This window comes from Trichechus manatus, unplaced genomic scaffold (assembly GCF_000243295.1).
Source record: "Trichechus manatus latirostris isolate Lorelei unplaced genomic scaffold, TriManLat1.0 scaffold00195, whole genome shotgun sequence".
In the NCBI taxonomy this organism is placed as follows: domain Eukaryota; kingdom Metazoa; phylum Chordata; class Mammalia; order Sirenia; family Trichechidae; genus Trichechus; species Trichechus manatus.
Genome location: NW_004444131.1, coordinates 1,968,049 through 1,983,435, shown reverse-complemented (window position 1 = coordinate 1,983,435; position 15,387 = coordinate 1,968,049). Strand labels below are relative to the sequence as shown.

Here is a 15,387-nt window from a genome sequence, read left to right as displayed (position 1 = left end):
TCTACCTTTACATGGTTAATTGTTTTTTGAAAAAGATGTCTAGGTCATTCATTGGGGAAAGAACAGTCTTTTCAAAAAATGCTATTGGAACCTTGGTATATAGACATTGCAAAATAAAATAAAATAAAGAATCTCAACCCTTGACTCACACCATACTCCCAAATTAATTGGAGATGGCTCATAGATCTAAATATAAAGGCTAAATTTATAAAATTTCCAGAATAAGGATTGGCAAACTATAACATACTGGCCAAATCTGGCCTGCCATGGGATGAATTCAGTCTTACCTATTTGTTTATGTGTTGTTGATGGCAGAAGTGAGTACTGTATTTTTACAGAAATAATGCCCACCTTCTGTTTTTTTTGCCACTGTGCCCTCCCTCCCCACGAGGTATTTTTGTAAGTATGCTATGCAAATTTTTTTTTATTTTAAAGCAATACTTAAAAAAAAAAAATTGGCATAGCAGCACTTATGAAAATACCTTGTTGGGGAGGGGGTATTGACAAACACATAGAAGGCATATGGTATTTGCATAAAAATACAGTAGTTGTAACAGAGACTGTATGATCTATAACACCAAAAATATTGAATATGGGTTCTTTACAGAAAAAGTTTTCTGACCATTAATCTAAAAGAAATCATAAGAGAATATCTTTGTGACTTTGGAATAAGCAAAGATTTTTTAGATAGGACATAAAAGGCCCTAAACATGAAAGAAAAAAAAAAAAAAAAAAAAAACTAGACTTCATCAAAATTTTAAAAAATACTTGCTCTCCAAAGATACTATTTAGAAAGTGAAGAGACAAGAAAGACACTGGGAGAAAATATCTGCAATACATATACCTAACAAAGATTTGTATCTATAATATGTAAAGTACTTGTACAATACAATAATAATAAGACAAACTATAATATTTTAAAATGGGCAAAAACTTGAACAGACCCTTCACTAAATAAGATAAATAAATAACCAACAAGTACATGAAAGATACTCAGCATCATTAGTCACCAGTAAATGCAAATTAAAAAAAAATCAATTAGATTCTGCTACATACTCACTAGAATGGCTAAAATTAAAAAGACTGACAATATCAAATGTTGACAAGGATGTGGAGCAACTGGAACACTCATATATTGATGGCAGGAATCTAAAATAGAGTAACTACTTTTCAAAACAGACAGTTTCTCATAAAATTACAAATACACTAACCAAGCATCCAGCAATTTCACTGCAAGGCATTTATCTAAATGAAACAACTTTAACACAAATGTTGATGGTAACGTTAGTCCTAATAAGCAAAAATCAAACCACCCAAATGCTCATCAACTCTAAACAAATGAACAAAATGTAGTGCATTCATAGAATGATATATTACTCATCTGTAAAAAGGAACAAAGTACTTAGCAGTGTGGATGAATCTCAAAAACTTTATGCTTGGTGAAAGAAGCCTGGTACAAAGAAGCATTTACTATACGATTCAATTCATATGACTTTCAAGAAAAGATAAAATAACCTATAGTGACAGGAAGCACATCAATTGCTGCTTGGAACTGAGGGTTGGGGATAGGAGTGGATTGACTGCAAAGGAACAATAGGAAACTTCTGGAGTGTTGAAAATTTTTACATTTTAATTGCAGTGTTGGGCATGTGAATATGTACATTTATTCAACCTTACTGAACTTATTAAATCCACTTTAAATGGGTACGTTTTATTGTGTATAAATTATACTTTAATAATGCTGCTTTATAAAATATTTCCTTCTGCTGGATTTATTTTGTAAGCATTTTATTAACTACTTCATACCATTACCCTGTGCTTTGGGTAGGTGTATATCAGACAATCTCTGGGTGGTACAAACAGTTTGCACTCGACTGTTATCCTAAAGGTTGTCAATTCAAACCCCCGCAGCAGCACCATGGAAGAAAGTCCTGTTGATCTGCTTCTGTAAAGATTATAGCCAAGACAGCCCTATGGAACAGTTCTACTGTGTAACACAGGGGGTTACCATGAATCAGAGTTGACTTGACAGCAATGAGTATATCAAACAGGCGGCCATTGGTGGTTCAGTGGTAGAATTCTCACTTTCCACGGGTTTGATTCTCAGTCAATACACCTCATGTGCAGCCATGACCCATCTGCCGTTGGAGGCTGGCATATTGCTATGATGTTGAACAGGTTTCAGCAGAGCTCCAGACAGACATGGAAGAAAGGCCTGGCAATCTATTTCTGAAAATCAGCCAATGAAAACCCTATAGACCACAGGGTCCAGTCCACAGCTGATCATAGAGATGACAGATGAACCGGCAGTGTTCTGTTCTATTGAGCATAGGGTCACCATGAGTCGGGGGTCCACTCGATGCCATCTAAGAACAGCAACAATATCAAACAGAATCAGGAAGCAACCTCCCACCCACCCAGGAAACTTCCAGTTAATATCTCCTTAGTCACTAGCATCCTGTGAAATAATGCATTCCTATTCCATCCACAGCTGCAGACCATTTTTGTGTATATTCTGGACCTGCCTGAAGGAGTGTCTCCTGCTTGAATTTATGACAAATTTCTTATGTTTAGTACTCTGTGGACATTAAAAATGGCTCTTTTTTAAAATAAAAACTTGTTGGCTTGTGTACAATAATTAGATCACTTTTCTCAAGTCAAGGGAGTTGGTATTACTAAGTCCCTGCCTGCTCTGTGTCCAGTGTTCTGTGTTCTCTGTAGCCCCGAGGACTGGGGGCCATCACCCCTGAGCACGAGAAGATGATCCACTAGTGGGGAGACAAGAGTTCCACACTGACAGCAACCAGAAAATGGTACTTAAGAAGGTAAGCTACATATCAGAACATGGGATATATTCTAAAGATTTTAGGAATTCAAAGAACTGAAAAAAGCATCCTCTGTTGGGTAGTCAGAGAAATTTTGATGAAGGAGATGAAATTTAAGGAAGCTTGGAGCAATCTCCATCCATTTTAACATTCTTCCTGGGACTGTTGTTCTATCCCTTGGGTCATTTCAGACTTTCTTCTTGGGAACCCACAGGAAAAATGGGGTCATTCCATAACCAAGTTGATGGTGTTGGGGTACACCTGAGGGAGTTTACTGAACAAATATGCAAAATGGGCATCTCTCTGGATCACAGCTGGGAGATTTTGCAGGTATCCAGAGAGCAGAGTTTTCTGCTTTGAGGTTTGGTTTTGTCATCTTAATTTCCACTTGCTTCCTCTGAAGCTCAGTATGCCACAGGGATATCAAGATCCAGAAGCAAGCTCTTAGAGGTAAAATTTCCTGCTGAATCTGGTAGAAAGAAAAAGATAGCCAGGAAAGATGGCAAGGCTTATAAGTAAAGAGTATGCTGCTAGGAACACAGCATGTTATATTGTTTTCTACCACTCAGGTTCATGAGGCTTTTTGTCTAATAATAATTAAGAGAAAACAACCCTGAAAAGTGAAACCAGGAAAATACTACACCTGGAGTCCCTGGATAAAGCAAATGGTTAACAGGCTTAGCTGCTAACTGAGATTGGAAGGTCAAGTCCACACAGAGGTGCCTTGGAAGAAAGGCCTGGTGATCTACTTCTGAAAAATTGGCCAGTGAAAACCCAATGGATCACAGTTCTACTCTGACATACATGGGATTGCCATGAGTCAGAGCTGACTCACTGGTAATTTTTTTTTTTTTTAATCAGTAGCTATTTCATAGGAGTATCAAAACTACTAATAGGATAATATTTCCCTCCGCACTAATAATAATTACGTCTGATATTGGATGCCCTTATTGAAACAGGTATTTATAGCCAAATGTATATATCTTCCATTAACTTATGATGAGCATAAACCCTCCTCATCTTCACTCAGTTATGGTGCACGTAGGGTAGCTGAAAATCACTGTTGTTCTTGGCAAGGTTCACCTTGGACAATAATACTCCAGATTTCTAAAGAATATAAACCGTTATCTATCACCTGGTCCAAATGACCTACCCTATTATTCTTGTACAAAAAAAAAAAAAAAAAAAAAAAAAAAAACCAAACCCGTTGCTGTCGAGTTGATTCTGACTCATATCGACTCTATAGGACAGAGTAAAACTGCCCCATAGGGTTTCCAAGGAGCACTTGGTGGATTTGAACTGCCAACATTTGGTTAGCAGCCATAGCTCTTAACTGCTATGCCACCAAGGTTTCCAATTATTCTTATAAGTTCCCCAAATTCCATTAGTGAATTAAGGAGGCATTTATAAGAATCCAAAATTAGCTCTAAATATACTATCTAGTAGGGGTAAACATATCAATCCTCTCTTGAATTTTTCAGAGTACCTAATTTTGTCCTGATTGAGAGAAAGGCCCTGAGAGAAAAGGTGAGGGATGCTTACCCTAACCCTATATGTTTACATCAGCATTACCCACCCAAGGACCAGATTGCAGTGGCCAGAAAATTTGAGCCTTGGGTATTTCAACTCAACTTGAGAAAATTGTTTGGGACCTTTCTTTTCTCCTTGACCTCCTTCTCCTTCTCCTCTTTGTTGCTCTTTACTAATTCCTGTTCTGCTAGCTTTTTACTCCTTGGCTCTGATTCTAATTTTCTAGCACTGCTTTTATCTCTAGTCATTCAAAACAGATATTAGTTCCTTTTGGTTTCTTTTTTTTCCTAAAGGACTGGATTAGACTCACTTCTGACTCTTCCTACCTTGAATGTTTGGGACATGATTTCATGCTTATCATAGCTCTGGTCAAACTCAAAGGCCACTTACCTCTTTGGCTTTTTTCCAGGTTGGGAAGTGAGGAACTGAAAACACAGGAGAAACAAATACAGAACGTTTGGATGGCATGAGAAAGATCAAGGCAGAGAAGCTAAGTGGAAACAAAGACACAAGGCCCAAGGGAAGGGTGCAAAGACAGACTAGGTATGGAATACTGTATGGTGTAGGATGCTGGTCAGGTACCTAGGCTTTACAATTCACAAAAGAGAGGACATATTCTTTGCCTTTCAAATTTTTCCAGTGGGGCAACAAGTAGACTTCAGGAGTAAAAACGTAATAAAATGGGCACATATCAAATGTAATTCTAATTATGAAGGTGCTTTGCAAACAGAACAGTATTTCTTAGATGTAGGAAGTTATCAAGATTAACCCTAGTCTCTCAGTTTCTTCATCTGTGAATTGGGTCTCATAATAACTGTACAACTTACTCTGTAGGATAGTGAAGATAATCTCATGAAAGTATACATATAAATGTGTTTCATAATATATTAAAAGAATACTTTACTTTTCAAGTTGGTGGACAAAGCACAAGCTGCAGGCTCTGCCTTTTCATACCAAATCCATGGAAATTAATTGGATGATACACATATGTATTATCTTACTTGGAAAGATGAGAGATAACCATCAGGGAACCAGAAACTATGAGAAACCAGGAAAAAAATGAAGTATAAATGTGAGAAAGCACTGAACGTGTTCTCCACCTGAAGGTAGTAGAAACTGGGAGTCATTGTTAGGTGCCATCAAGTCAGTTCCTACGCACAGTGACCCTATGCACCACGGAAGGAAACACTGCCTGGTCCTACACCATGCTCACAATCCTTGTTATGCTTGAGCCCATTGTTGCAGCCACTGTGTCAATCCATCTTGTTGAAAGTCTTCCTCTTTTTCGCTGACCCTCTCTTTACTTTACCAAACATGATGTCCTTCTCCAGGGACTGATCCCCTCCGACAACATATCCAAAGTATGTAAGATGTATCCTCGCCATCCTTCCTTCTAATGAGCATTTTGGCTGTACTTCTTCCAAGACAGATTTCTTTGTTCTTCTGGCAGTTTATGGTATCTTCGATATTTTTCTTCAACACCATAATTCAAAGGCATCAATTCTTTTTTAGTCTTCCTTATTCATTGTCCAGCTTTCACACGCAATATTTAATTATAGCCAGCATTATTAAAGAGAAGTTGACCTGTGGGATCTAATTTTAAAATTAGGTAAAGAAATGCTGGAGTTTATTATGCATAAACTCATTTAGTTTATTGCAAAGTAGTCATTTCAAAGCACATGGGTAAGACCAGATGACATTCAGTAAGGATTGGAGAATCATAGCAATATCAGATTCATCCAATGGTTAGAGTCTAAATCTTTAGACTTCATGCTTTTACCTTTAACAAGTGGTCTCAGGAGGAAGACAATTGACCATGACTCATGCTTGGTGGAGGTCCCTCAAAGATGGAGTCCAAGGATGGCAGTAGCGGGCAAGGTGTCAACCTTTGTCTCTGGCAGGCTCTTGGTCTTTGAAGATAGAGACTAGAGAGAAATATTTTGCCTCTGCCTTCTCTAATCAAATGAGAATACACCCAGTGCTTATATGTGATTTTCTCACCTTGGTCTCTCACGATCGGGACCAGATAATGTCATGTTTAACAAAGACCAATGTGTTACATCTTTTCTTCCAAGTTATAGATTAAAGGAGTTATTCATGACTTATTTATGTCTCAAAGCCAACTTTCGGAGATTTGAGTATATGTTACGTTTTATTTTATTACATTATGCAAGTGCCAGGGCAACTTTAGAAAAGTTGGTTACAGCATACTTCTCATAGTTCTATTGTCTAATTCTAAAGTTAGAAATATTCTCAATAATTTTATGATTACTTATAGTATGTGGTTAGAAAGTGAAAGTATACAAATTTTTATTTCTAAATTCAGAAATTTTCTATTTCTAGTATCATATATAAGTGGTTAAGAGCTATGGCGAGCTAGAGCTGCTAACCAAAAGGCTGACAGTTTGAATCCACCTTGGAAACCCTATGAGGCAGTTCTACTCTATCCTGTGGGGTTGCTATGAGTTGGAATCTACTCGATGACAATGGATTTGGTTTTTTGGGGATACATATGTAGTTTGAAAGCATTATAGGAACATACCTCACAGTGATTTTATACATCTGTGATTTGAGAGCATTACAGAAACATACATAAGAGAAGCAATGACCATAACAAATGGAAAAACTTGCACCAAGAGCACATAATTAATAGAACAATTAGAAAAGGACTTAAAGAAAAATATCAGCATCAGATTTCCCATCTATAATACACTGGATTGAAGAAGAGAATAGAGCATTTTCTTGTATAGAAGGAAAATAATTATGAATCTAAGTGGTAGACACTGCTAGTTTTCTATACAATATCTAGTCTCACCTTCTTGATAACTAACAAAGCTACATTATTGCTTGGAGCAGCAATGTGCTCACTTGAAAAAACTTCCCCAGAGTGCCTTGCAACTAGGAGTCACCAAGTAATACAGAAATGTAAGCAGAATATTACTGAGTAGGGATCCCTGGAAATCTTTTTTTTTCTTCTAATAAAAAGTGACAGACATAACTGACTTGTACATATTACCCTTACCTTTATCCCTTTCTTCCTGCATGGAACATAGACTTAATAATGCTCCCAATGAGTCATTTTGTGATCGTAAGAACTAGAACCACACGTTAAGAGTTGCAGACTAGAACGATAGAAGAAGTTTTTGATGACTTCCCTGAGCAACTGCACCAGCCCAAGTCTCCCAACCTCCAGCTTCTTGCTACATGAAAAAAAAATCTGTATTTTGTCAAGCCTCATTGATCAAGTTGCTATTCATGCAGCCAAATGCAATGCCTGATAAAATCCAGAGTTCTATACCTAGCTAAATTATAGTTCAAGAGGCAGGATAAAATAAACATATTTTCAGGAAAAACGAAGAAAGCTTAACCGTTCGTAGACCTTCTGTGAAAAAATTACAAGCCAATATACTCTAGTAAGGGAGAAATGTAGTGTAAGAAGCAATGGAGAATGCATTTGTCAATTATCTACATAATTTTTAAAAATGGTTCAATAATATAAAAAGATATTAATGGAAGGTAATGCATACTTATATTTGTAAATTACATATATCATGAGAGTGAACATTATAATTAAAAACATATGATTTTGTACATTATATAATAGTTCAAAAATATTCATTATATTCTATCTTCTGGTAAGATGAATTAAGAGGGAACAAACTCTGGATCTGAGAAACCATGAGCTTCTCCCCAGACTCATTCCACTTACTTACCCAAAGGACCTGGACATATTTGAAAGACTATAACAGAATTTAACATTCATTCGTTCATTCATTCTCGAAAGCAAGACTGGAACATAAAAGGTGACCTAGCAGTCAGATATCTAATTGGAGATGAGGATGAGGATGAGAAGAAGGAGGAGGAAGTCCGAAGTTATGACAGCAGTGGCTACAACAGCAGTGAACATTTATCTAGTGCTTGCTACACGCCAGGCCCAGTGCTCAATGTTTCACATGCATGATCTTATTTATCTATTAGGATCCTCTCTCTTTGCTCTGCAGTTGAGAAGCTGGGTCTTCCCAAGGTCAATGAAGGTGGCAGGTGAATTCAGCAGCTCAGCAACAGGGTCAAGAAAGGGTGAGAACCACTGCAACCATTGTTTTATTGGGGACAGTTGCTTGGCAGGAATACCTACAGCTGCAAAGTTCATGCATTAGAGCCCTTCACTCCTCCATTTCCCAGTTGCTAGTATAGTGTATGATAAATGGGGCTCTTTAAAACTCTGCCTCCTGTAGATCTTTGATATCTAGATTCTGTTTACTCTGGCTGACTAGGGAAGAAGAAGGGAAAAGTGTACAATAGAGGAAAAATAGGTAATATCGACTTCCAACAACTGGTTACTGGGACATTTCTCCTGATTTTTTCCCCTAAAAAAGTACCTGGCAAATTAGCTTGCTATATATTCCCTCTTAACGTAGAACCCAGAGGGAGAAGGCTTAAAGAATACAGAAGAGGAGAAAATAGAAAGAGCAGAGCAAGGAAAGAAAGAAAACTTTTGTTCACTCTTCTTTGCTGTTTCTATGGCATATACTTGCTGTTCCTTCTGGAAGACTATAACTTTATCAGAGATTTTCTCTCTATTGTTCACTTACTTTGCCACCACCAGGCTTTGTTGGGATATCTTTGGGCTATTTCTCTCTATATACTTTCTCTAAACTCTAAGGAGCTAGTCCTCAGCAATAAGCACATTTTCATGTCTGGAGGCTAAGGAACTCCACTACCAGAAGCACACGGAAGGGTTCTTCAGCATCAGGGTTTGCAATGTGGTTATGGACCCAGATTTTTCCAGTGTAAAGCTTAACTTGGAATTGGTGATTTCATATCCTAAATATTTTTTTTTCCCCTAAGATTTTCAAGTCCTACTCTCGATTAGCTTAGTTTCTTTTCTGCTTGTTGTTGTTTGTGCTGTCAATTCCAATGCATAGCGACCCTATAGGACAGAGTCTAAGTGCCATTCAGGGTTTCCTAGGTTGAAACCTTTATGGGAGGAGACCACCAAGTCTTTTCTCTGACTGAGATGCTGGGTGGGTTCCAACCGTTGACCTTTCGGTTAGTAGCCCAGAGCTTAATCATTGTGCCACCAAGGCTCCTTCCTTTCCTGCTAAGCTCTTTAACTAAATTGGTCCTACCTCCTTGTTGCCTCCATTTCCTCTTCTGCCCCTAGCTAAAATTCTCTTTCCCTACCATTCTTGCATTAAGGCTGACTTTCCAGCTGCCTACCCAATCCAGGAAGCATCTGGGTGATGAAGACAGTTAACTCACTCGGCTGCTAACTAGAAGGCTGGGGATTCAAGTCCATCCAGAGGCACCTCGGAAGAAAGGCTTGGTGATCTACTTTTGAAAAATTAGGCATTGAACCCTATGGAGCACTGTTCTATTCTGACACATGTAGGATTGCCATGAGTTAGGTAGACTTGATGGTAATGGGTCGAACTCAGATGGCATGACTTTGTTTAACCCCGATTGAGGATTTGAAACTGAGATAATCCTCCCTGTCCCCAGAGTTCTCCCCCTGGACTTTAATTTTTTCCTAGCTCCCAATAAAGTTAATATGGACTTGGTGTGGGATAGTGGAAAAAAAAAACTTAGGTTGAAGATCACCTGAGTTTGATACAGGAGTCCTGGTGGTGCAGCGGTTAAGAGGTCAGCTGCAAACCAAAAGGTCAGCAGTTTGAATCCACCAGCCGCTCCTTGGAAACCCTATGGGGAAGTTTTACTCTGTCCTACAGGGTTGCTATGAGTTGGAATCGACTCGACAGCAACAGGTTTGAGTTTGAAAATTGGTTCTGCTATGTACTAGCTGTATGAGTTTTGAAAAGTCGTATCTCCAATCAGGGCAAATAAATTCACTGATCAACAATGGCGTTGGCCTGGCTGGGTGATATTTAAGGTACCTTCTAGCTGTAGAATTCTAGAGTAAGTGTGACTAGTCCTTAACTTGCACTAGTCAAAACCCAAACCAAACCCGTTGCTGTTGAGTCAATTCTGACTCATAGGGACCCTATAGTAGCATCCATATACAGACGCTCTGCCATTAATGTTGTTATAGAAATTATGCAACTCCAATCAAGTCTATTTTGGTTTGAAGCAGGGTAAATATAAATAGATACATAAACACACAGATAATTTAGAAGTCTTCCTTTGGAAAAAAAAAAAGTAGTACACTTTCTTTATAACTTGGCATGTTGTTAAAAACATGGAAAAATAAAGGGAAGTTGTGCCTTTTCTCCTCCCCTACTTAACAGCTCAGCCCAGAAGAGACTTGCATAGCATGGACCGTGGCACAGGCATGATTTCTGCCCCCAAGATCCACTGCACGTTGGATTCTATTACATCTTTTTGTTCTCTAGTCTACCCACAACAGATGTCTTGTTGGTGTTTTTGTGTTAAAAGCAGAGAGGAAGAATGGGACCTTTGTGAGGCTCAATGGTGACTACTGTGTTTGTCAATTGATGATCTGGCCTGCCTGAGAGCCACTTAAGCAGGGACTTGGGTCCTCCTTCTGATGGATGGACTCACTGTGTGTGTGGCACCTCACAGCTGATGCCCAGACACAGGTCCCTGCTGGGTCACAGGCAGTCAGTCCACCCAAGAGAGCTTTGCCCTGGCTGAGGGATCACTGCTGAGCTGTCGCAGCCAGGAGTCTTGCTTATCACGGTTCTTTACTGGTCTGGTAACTAGTGTTGACATTGTGTTATTTTTCAGGAGGCGGTGATTTTTTCTAGACAGCATCTTTGTGACAATAGGCATTGCGGTTATGGCAGGGGCACAAATGTAACTGAAGGAACATCAGGCTCTTGAAGCTTAAGGAAGGTAGATACGGTCGAGGTCAGAGAATCCGTGGGAGCGGGACCCAGATGACTTGTCAGGGGCCATTAACGCCCCCTCCCCATTTTCCTTTCCATTATGTCTTAGAGCTTTGTTTCTGACAAGTTGCCTGTGGCACTGGGTTGGGAAGATGACTCTGAAGGGGCTTCAGCCCACACAGGGACATGTGTGACAAATTACCCTGACAGGGCTGCCACTACGATATTAGCAGCTCATTAGAAGGGATGGGTGAAATTCATTTAGGCTTTGATCAATTTTCTGCTAGCATTTCAAGGCTTTAAAAGAAACCTGTCTCCACCTCCCATCCCCTCAATTCCTTATAATTTTTTGTGTTTGAGACCACACTCAGCAGCACTTCCCAAGGGTTCTGAGAATCGGGCAACAAACTACTGACCAAATCTCACAAGTTTTAGGAGGAAGAAACCGAAGGTGACCCTGGGTTTTTGTATTTGTACTTGCAGAAGTAAAGAGCTCAGTGATATAACCTCAAAGTTCTCTCCAACTCTCACACTCCATAATTCTACGGAGAAAATTGGGAGGCAAGGAGGGGGAGAGGGGCATTTGCTCACACAGTTTCCTCTGAGGAACCCTGGAGCTGGAAAGGCCCAAAGAGAATGGCTGGTCCAACCATTTGGTGGATGAAACTCCCTGATAAGGTGGTACAGATGAGACAAAGATCTGGACCTTCTGGTTTCCAATGAGATCTCCCACCCGCTTGACTATAGCACCAAGAAAGAGAAAATAATTGAAAGTGAGTGTATCGATCAGTATTCTCCAGAAATTTCTCCAGAAATTCTCCAATAGGATATATGTATGTGTATGTGGGTTTGTGTGTGTGTGTGTATAGAGAGAAAGACAGAAGGACACAAAAAGAGACAGGGAGAAACAGATACAGGGAGAGTAGACAGAGAGATAGAGACAGAGATAGAGAGAGAGAAACAAAGGAAGAGATATATTTTAAGAAATTGCTTCATTCGATTGTGGGAGCTAGCAAGCCTGAAATCTGTGTGGCACGTGGGCAGGCTGAAACTCAGGCAGGAGTGTATGCAGCAGTCTTGAGAGAGAATTTATTCTTCTCTGGGAAATTTCAGTTTTTGCTCCTAGGACCTTCAACTGATTAGATGAAGCCTATCCATATTATCAAAGGTAATCTCCTTTATTTAAAGTCAACTGATTGTGGATGTTAACCACATCTACAAATACCTTCATAGCAGCACCTGGATTAGTGTTTCATTAGCCTAGCCAAACTGACACATAAAAGCAGCCATAACAGTGAGGCAATTAGCAATCAAACTTTTACCCATCTTGTATAATAATTTTATATATATTTATATATATATATATATATATATATATAATGTCTACGGTCATACCACCCTGAAAGAGCCTGATCTCGTCTGATCTGGGAAGCTAAGCAGGGTCCGGGCTGGTTAGTACTTGGGTGGGAGACCACCTGGGAATACCAGGTGCTGTAGGCTTTGGAAACCCTGGTGGCATAGTGGTTAAGAGTTCCACTGCTAACCAAAAGGTCAGCAGTTTGAATCCACCAGGCACTCCTTGGAAACCCTATGGAGGCATTCTACTCTGTCCTATAGGGTCGCTATGAATTGGAATCGACTTGATGGCAACGGGTTTGGTTGTTTTTTTGGTATAATAATAACAAACACACATATCGGGTTTACCATGTGCCAGATACCATTCTAAGATTTTAAAAATATATTAATGTGCTTAATCTTAGAATAACCTTATTATTCCCATTTTAAAGATGAGGACTCTGAGGCATCGAGAGTTGGAGATGGGATTAGAACCCAGGCAGTTCAGGTTTAGGTTCTAGTGTCCGTGTCCTTAACCGCTATATCATACTGTATCCCTGTAATAGCTCTTACAATAGTGAATTTCTATTTATGCTTTTCATCTTTGCTTAGGGAGTCCCTGGGTATTGTAAACAGTTAATGCTCTTGGCTGCTAACTGAAATGTTGGAGGTTTGAGTCCACCCAAAGCTTCCTTGGAAGGAAAGACTAGTGATCTTCTGACAAATCAACCATTGAAAACCCTGTGGATTACAGTTCTACTCTGACAATATGGGGTTGCCATAAGTCAGAATTGACTCAGCAGCAAATAGTAACTGGTACCCTTTATATGTTATGTCTTGTCCCATTATCCTGAATTTTAGTGTTCTGTGGATTTTATTTTATGCTATTTTGTATATTGCAAAGCACTCAAAAACCGAGACATGTAGAAAAACAGAAGAAATAAGAAACAACAAGGAATACGGAAACTTGCTCTTGCACCTTTGGGGTTTCTGAGAGTTCTGGCCTTCAGGGAAGAGCCAGCACAGAGAAAGACAAAAAGGGAAGACAAACACTGAGCTATGGATGGTAATTCAGAAGCAAGAGAAGATAAAACTCATTTATGTAGATTCCCACAAGGCAGTTTTAATTTTACGCCTCTTAGAATTTAATGTTTCATCTCCCCCGTCTTTATTAGTTGCATTTCCTAATAACATAAGTTGGGCAAAACACAGAAAAATGACATTCTTTCCAAAAACTTTTATCTACCTGTGCTGTGAGGCGTGGTGTGGGCTCTTGCTTTTGAGGATTTTATTTGTTTGAGGAACTAGACTAAAAGCAATGATTATAATGCAAGAGTGAAGTATTTCAGGCAGAGAGAACTTATGAGCAAAGGTGTAGAGGCATGGAAGAGCAGGACTTCTTTCAGGAAAGGCAAGTACTACATCATGATTCCAACAGTAAGAAGTGAGGGTCAGAGCCATCGCCCTGCATAATTTCAAAACACACCCTCCACAGCAGACGAGGTGAATGTAGCCCTCTGAAATAGTCCAGTGAACACCCTGAGAGGCTGACCAGGGAGGCCCTGAGTGAGGTTGGGAAGGGAGACTCGTAACTATTTCTCTCTTTTAATGTAATGTAGTAGTAGGGGGAAATAGCATTAGATTTGCCTGTTTTTAAAGGGACAAAAAGTTATCTATTTTCCTGGGTCAGCAAACTATTGATTAGAGATGATGTGTTGTAACTGATTCCCGTGGTACCTGCTTAAAATATTAATTGTAGTGTTAAAAGAAAGTAGAAACGCCTAATCATAGGGTCTATGTGTGATAAATGCTCTGACTTCAAGTCAAGATTACAAGTTCAGAAAAACAACCTTTCCAAAGATTCAGGCATTTCAAAGAGACTCCAATCCCCTTTACAGATGAGGCAAATATCTTTGCAAATTCAATCTTAGGTAGTAACAGAATAGGGACTGGAACTCAGGTCTCTGGCTTTTAATATGGCATTCGTCCCTCTACACTGACCTGCCATTAAAATAAACAAAGACAATAAACTTTCATTCACTTCTAACAGGGATTGAGATGCTGGGCCAATCTTTTCCTCAATGATTTTTCTTTCCTGTTTTCTGTTGCCTCAACTTTATCCCAGGTTTGCACTGGAACAGAATCCAAAGAGGATAAAATACCATAAGAAGCTTTGTTCTGATTGCTTCAGCCTGGCCAGAGACAGGAAATACTAGAAACCATGAGAGAGAGCCTGTTCTGACGAGAATTCCAGCAGTTTGGTTTGATTCAACCTAGTTCCAAAACAAAAGAAAAACCCTTACATGATCCGCCAACATTTTTAGGGTAATCCTCCAAAACAAACACAAATTTACATCTTTAGAGGAGGTCCCCCTTGTCTAGAGCCCAACCACTGCACAAGTTACCCTGGCAACCCTCCCTCTGGATCAGAAGAGAGTCCACGATGGGAAATCACAGTTGTGTGATGCCTTGGTGAAGCTGCTGCTTGTCATGAGCCTTGGGCATAACTCTGATGGTGAGCGCTTTCCTAAGGCTATAACACAGAAACTATTAAGTTTCATTTTTCTTGTGATGGATAATATGCCAACATTAATTGATATGATGCTGTCATTCTCTCACCCTGTAAAAGAAAATTGCTACAAGTTCATGGCTTAATCTTTGCTCATAGGAGACTTAATAAAAGCTATAACTCCAAAAACAAAGAGGGGTGAGCATGGTTAATCACTCTGTCAGTGCCAAAAGAATGCTTTCTGCTACATGGTTGTTCACTGACCTAAGACAAATTCCAAGAAGAGGTCCAACTCTCATCTATGCTCCAGAGGCCATATTGTTTTGCAGACAGACGGAGGGATAGATAAAATATTTCCTGAACACTGAACATGTGCAGGAAG

General features: G+C 39.3%; 1 pseudogene; it reads left to right on the top strand.

Annotated features, from left to right (window-relative positions):
- Window positions 1-12,542: 12,542 nt before the first annotated feature.
- On the top strand, window positions 12,543-12,661 carry LOC111822699 (uncharacterized; annotated as a pseudogene).
- The last annotated feature ends 2,726 nt before the right edge of the window (window positions 12,662-15,387 follow it).